The sequence below is a fragment of the Lepidochelys olivacea genome (genome assembly GCF_965140295.1).
Source record: "Lepidochelys olivacea isolate rLepOli2 genome assembly, chromosome: 2".
Taxonomy (NCBI): domain Eukaryota; kingdom Metazoa; phylum Chordata; order Testudines; family Cheloniidae; genus Lepidochelys; species Lepidochelys olivacea.
Window position 1 is genome coordinate 271,920,039 of NC_140412.1, and position 6,747 is coordinate 271,926,785.

Below are 6,747 nucleotides of genomic sequence, written 5' to 3' on the forward strand. Positions count from 1 at the left end.
TGCCACAGGTGAGACCACTAAGGATCAATCATAGAATATCAGGGTTGGAAGGGACCTCAGGAGGTCATCTAGTCCAACCCCCTGCTCAAAGCAGGACCAATCCCCAACTAAATCATCCCAGCCAGGGCTTTGTCAAGCCTGACCTTAAAAACTTCTAAGGAAGGAGATTCCACCACCTCCCTAGGTAACCCATTCCAGTGCTTCACCACCCTCCTAGTGAAAAAGTTTTTCCTAACATCCAACCTAAACCTCCCCCACTGCAACCTGAGACCATTACTCCTCGTTCTGTCATCCACTACCACTGAGAACAGTCTAGATCCATCCTCTTTGGAACCCCCTTTCAGGTAGTTGAAAGCAGCTATCAAATCCCTGCTCATTCTTCTCTTCCGCAGACTAAACAATCCCAGTTCCCTCAGCCGCTCCTCATAAGTCATGTGTTCCAGTCCCCTAATCATTTTTGTTGCCCTCTGCTAGACTCTTTCCAATTTTTCCACATCCTTCTTGTAGTGTGGGGCCCAAAACTGGACACAGTACTCCAGATGAGGCCTCACCAATGTCCAATAGAGGGGAATGATCATGTCCCTCAATTTGCTGGCAAAGCCCCTACTTATACAGCCCAAAAGCCCATTAGCCTTCTTGGCAACAAGGGCACACTGTTGACTCATATCCAACTTCTCATGCACTGTAACCCCTAGGTTCTTTTCTGCACAACTGCTGCCGAGCCATTCAGTTCCTAGTCTGTAGCAGTGCCTGGGATTCTTCCATCCTAAGTGCAGGACTCTGCACTTGTCTTGTTGAACCTCATCAGAGGAGCTCCCGGAGTGGATCCAGCCAGCAATTCTTCCTTGGGTGAGAGCCCCACCAGCCCAGAGAGGAACTCAGAGGAAACTAATTTGGTTCAATGAAATTTTATTGGCCTGGCAAACTGCCAAAGTCTAACAAAGGCAGAGCCCTGAGCCTCTCAGAGAGAGCCAGGTTCCGCCAGCCCAGCGTAGGGCAAAAGATTGGGGGTTTGTCCTCAACAGAACCAGGATGGGTCTGCACAGGGTGTTGGAGAGTTGTCCCCTAGATCTACCCCTGCTCAGTGGGAAGATTGTAAATCATAACAGAGGGACCAACCAACCTTCCCCCAAGAGCTGCTGGAACCAGCTAGTGCCAAAGTATGTGTGCAACAATGAAACATTGACCCTATAGCTGAACAATTGCAGTGAGGTGACCCCTGCAAGCCAGCGTGACCCTATCCCCAATCCAAACTAGCCCAGGCTCCTCTCTGGAGTCATGTCCCACTTGCAAAAAGAGGACACATTGCAAAGACTGGGGTGAACTCTATGGCAGTAGTGCCTCCATGGACACCACTGGTGTTTGGTGCCAGCGTGAATCTCTTCACCCTCAGGGGGATAGGCAGGGCTGCGGGGATGTCTCTGGAGCTCTCTTGGGGATGAATCAGTGACCACAAACTAGTGGTAGAGATGAGGTACAAAGCAGTCTTAACCCAGAGAGGAGTGACTGTGTAGCCAACATGGTGGAGGAGAGACTGAGGTGCTTTCTATCCAATGTCCCACAGATGAGAGCGAGATTCCTTCAGATGATTAAGAACCATAAAAGACATCTCATAAAAGGGTGATCAATGAAATCTGTGCCTGCCCGTGGGTGCTGTAGATAAGCAGAGAGCCTCATGCTATGGAGCCCATGCCGCCAGGTCAGGAACAGAAGGTAATGACTAGACATGTGATTACACCCCACACATGGTATCTGACATCATCCTGGGAGAGTTACACACACATCTGACCAAGGGCAGGTGAAGTGGGTGTCTGGCTCTTTCTTACACTTTGGCAGCACTTGTACAGCTTGTCTTTCCAATAACATCTCACTGAATTGAATTTTATTCCTGGCCCATCCCCTGGGAGATGGATCAAAGTGCATGTCCCCAGGGAAATACAAGCATCTCTCACCATGGGGGGCAGGAGGGAAGCCAGGAAAATCCAAACAAACACTAATGAATGTCAGGTTTCAGAGTAGCAGCCGTGTTAGTCTGTATCTGCAAAAAGAAAAGGAGTGCTTGTGGCACCTTAGAGACTAACACATTTATTTGAGCATAAGCTTTCGTGAGCTACAGCTCACTTCATCAGATGCTGCTCAAATAAATGTGTTAGTCTCTAAGGTGCCACAAGTCCTCCTTTTCTTTTTGCTAATGAATATGCTACTTCTGCCAGTCCCATGTCTGGCTTCCTATCTGCACCTGGGTGGAGGAATCAATGTCAATGCACAGTGCTGGGAAAGGGGTTGGAAGCACATGAGAGTCTGGCTCTAGCAGTAAGCAAAAGACATCACTGTCAGACCCCATCTCTGATGGGGATGGGAGAGGTTAGTTAGTCAGAGCCTGTTCCTAAGGCTCAGAGTAGTCTATTGGATTCAGGCCCTGTGTCCAGCTTGGTGGATGGGTCACCCCAAGATTAGAGTTGGTCAGTGTCAGGATCTCTGCTTGGCTAGAGGCCACATGTGGATCAGATGTGACATACAGCTAGCCCTGCGTCACAGGCACATACTAAATGGATTAAAAATTGACAAAGTGACAGATCTCAAAATGTAACTAAACAGGGAATTATCAACCAGCAGCTATGTTTCTAGGGGAGTACTGCAGGGATCAGTTCTTGGCCCTAAGATATTTAATATTTTTATTAGTGACCTGGAAGAAAACAAAATCATTCCTGGTTAAGTTGGCAGATGACACAAACACTGATGGAGAGGTAAATAATGAAGAGGGGATGACACTGATGGAGCAATCTGGACCACTTGGTAAACTGGGCACAAGCAAACAATATGTGTTTTAATCTGGCCAAATGTCCTTCCCCAGCTAGGAACAAAGAATGAAGACCGTATTTGCAGAATGGCAGACTCTATCCTGGGAAGTGGTGACTCTGGAAAAGAGTTGAGTCCTGATGACTAATCGACTGAACATGAGCCCCCGGCCACCACTGTGCACAAAAGGGCTCATGCGATCTTTGGAGGTAGAAATGGGAATACTGAGTAAAAGGAGCAAGGTTACACTACCCCTGTATTTGGCTCTGGTGCAACCACTGCTGCAGTACTGCCTCCAGTTCTGGCATCCATAGTTCAAGAATCCCAGAGTCCTAGGAGTGGAAGGGCCTTGAGAAGTCAGCTAGTCCATTCCCCTGCACTCATGGCAGGCCCAGGGGTTCTCAAACTGGGAGTCTGGACCACTCGGGGGGTCACAAGGTTCTTACATGGGGGGTCGCCAGCTGTCAGCCTCCACCCCAAACCCCGCGTTGCCTCCAGCATTTACAATGGTGTTAAACATATCAAAAGTGTTTTTAATTTATGAGGGGTCGCACTCAGAGTCTTTCTATGTGAAAGGGGTCACCAGTACAAAAGTTTGAGAACCACTGATCTAGACCATTCCTGAAAAGTTTCTTCGCAACCTATGTTTCTATTTCTGGACATGTGAGGTGTTGCTGCCTCCCCTCTAGGTGTCCAGATGCCTGTCTCCCACTTAAGCCCCAGAGCGATTCACAACCCAGGCAAGACAACCATTTGGCTGTCTAAAGTCACATGCAGGACCTAATCCGGTAGGCATGCTCAGAGGCTGCCTACTGGATCGGATTCCAGTCAAAATCCAGGAGGAAGAGGTGGTGATAGTTCTATTATACTGTGGAATAATACTTAGTAGTTAAAAGGCCAGAGAGTGAGAGAATGACTCTGCAGTCCAGTAGTTAGGGCATACCCCACCCCCTGGGAGGTGGGAGACTCCAAGTACAGTCCCCCTGCACCAGTCACTCTTCAATGATTTAATCCACAGTGGAACAGCTTCAAAGAGAGTGGCTGAGGGAGCCCACATCAGAATATCCCATAGCTTCCCTATCCAAGCACTCTTTTGAGAGGTGGGAGACCCCTGTTCAAATCCTTTCTCCAACTCTGGCAAAGAAGGGGGAATTGAACCCAGCTGCCCCCCATCCCATCTGAATGCTCTAACCACTGGCTTAAAAGTTATATGGGCACCATCTCCTCTTCTGGCTGTTGTGTGTGGAAACACTCGGGATACTAAGCCACCTGCCTCTAAGGGCAGGATTCATGGATCATTAAGCAGAGACAGGAGACTCCTTGCAGGCTGGACATGGGTGCCTGAGAAGGGATGGACTTAGTACACATCCTTCTCATTGGCATCTCCCTCCCTCTCATGCTGGCTTTAGGGGATTGCATTCTTAGGCTCCCATCTCTCCCTATTCATCATATAGGGAGGCTACGTACCTAACTCAGGCTTTGGGGATTGCAGTGTTGTTCCTGTGATTTCCTAGGCCCGGTGATGCTCAACATTGCAATGCCCAAGTATCTTCTTGGATTTCACCCAAGGAGCTCAAACTATTTAGTTTAACCCAGAAAAATGTAAGGGGTGACTTGATCAAAGTCTGTAAGTACCTACACGAAGAACAGAAATTGGACAAAGGGTTCTTCCATCGAGCAAACAAAGGTATAACAAGATTCAATGGATAGAAACTGAAGCTAGACAAATTCATACAAGGAAATTTTTAACTGCGAGGGTTATTAACCCTTGGAACAACTTGCCAAGGGTTGTGGTGGATTCTCCATCAGGTGGATGCTTTTCTAGAAGATATGCTCTAGTTCAAACAGGAATTAATGCAGGGAAGCCAGGGATGGTCAGCTTAAGTATGCTTGGTCCAGGGGGCTGGACTAGAGGATCTTGAGGTCCCTTCCTAAGGCCTGTATGATGCAGGTGGCCAGACTGGATGATCATAGCGGTGCCTTCCAGCCTTATAATCTATTCCCATTAATTTACTGAACTCTGAGTTAAGATTGGCATGTCTGGAGCTGCTGTGCAGTGGTCAGAAGAGTATGAGGTGTGCCTGGCATTACTGCCCCTTTGTTCTTGGCCAGTGAGCATGGAATGCCTGCCACAAGGAGGCTCTCTGGAGCCCTGAGAGCACCTTGTGCACATGATAGTTTGTGATTATTGTTCATCTGTCCAAATCAGCCCTTTGCTGCCAGGTTGTGTTTGTCCCTAGCCCTGGACAGGCACAACTGACGCGCACACTGCTTGAGCTTCAGCTAAGATACGATATTTAGTCACAAGTGAGCTGTGAGTGGATGCTCATCCTTTGAACATAGCCAGTCACAATACATCTGGGACACAGGCTGTTATTCTGAATAATTGGATCAGATTTGTATATTGTTTTTGTTAATTAAAAGCATTCTCTTCCCCCCACCCACTTCAATTGGTCCCCAAGCTTCCGAGGCCCCAGTCAGGCTTCTGAAGATGGGTGTTCAGCACGATAAATCCTTAAACCTGTCGTATAGTCAGACCAGTTTAATTCCTAGAGTAAGGGCACAAGGGACTATTCTGACCAGCCAGGCTGGCCTCCTGCCTAGCCCAGGGGAGAGAATCTCAGCCAGGGACTCCTCCATCCCACCCAGAACATCTGGTTGAGCTACAGCAAGTCTGTTAGACTCCATGTAACTGAGAATCCACCACAGCCCCTAGAGTTCTTCTAATGCTTAGTTGCCCTTCCTGGTAAAAATCTGTCTTGCTTCAGCTCCCAGCCTTTCAATCTCATTCTGCCTTTGTCTGCTAGATCCAAAAAGCATCGCTATCTTGTAGACCATGATCAAGTCACCTCTTAAGTTTCTCTTGCACAAATTCAGTAAATGGACCTTTTGAAGTCTCTCACATTAAGGAAAGTATTCCAGACCTCAAAGCATTCTTGTACTACTTTTCTGACAACTTTTCAATTCATAATCATTGGTTTTGAAATGTTGCCACCAGAACTGAACAGCTACACCCTAAGAGCTCATGTTTCCACCGTAACCTTTTAACTCCTTTCCAGAGTCACTTCTTCTCAGGGTACAGCTCCCCAGTCTGTTAAATGTGACCTACATTCTTTGTTGCTAATGTATGACCTTGCATTTGGCTGTATAGAAACACCGTTCAGATAAATTCAGCTGTCTGTGTATTTCAAATACTGTTGTACAACTGACTTGTCCCCCATCATTATCACCCCATAAATCTTTGTCATCTGCAAATTTTGCCAGCAGTGATTTTATATTTTCTTCTAGATCATTGATTCAGATATTAAAGAGCACTGGTTGAGAACAGCTCAATGCAGGACCACACTAGACGATTCCGTATTTACAACTAGCTGGAAATCTCTTATCCCGTTTAGCTGATTTAGAGTGTGCCATATTGATTTTGTGCAGTGCTAATTTTTAATCCCACATGACATTCTGATATGTCAAATACCAAGACAGCTACCTACGGTGGAAGTATACTTTGCAGGTGTAAAGATTTTGACTTCTTCACTTTTGACTTTCACTCAGTGCAAAATACATGCAAATGGAGTATTAGCCTATTCTGGAAATTGGCACAGCCTCTATACATGGGCTGAGGAGATACAAGCACTGATTTCCTTCTAAAAACCTCCTAGAAACTGAGAACACCAAAGACTGGATTTTGGCTTCCTTTCAGCCCAATGAGTAAGGGAGAACTGCCCAGCCCAAGAAACATGATCTTCACTTACTGAAAGAGCTGCATTGTGTCATATTCTGCTAAGTCAGTAAGAAGATAGAGGCATGTAAGTGGCCTGGAAAAGTACAGACTTGTAGATTTTTATTTAACATTTCTTATTTATTGCACTCCTAAAATGAATGTTACTATTGTATCGACTCACCTCAGTGCCTCTGCAGCTCAGTTACCCATAGTTGCCTCATCACCCCATT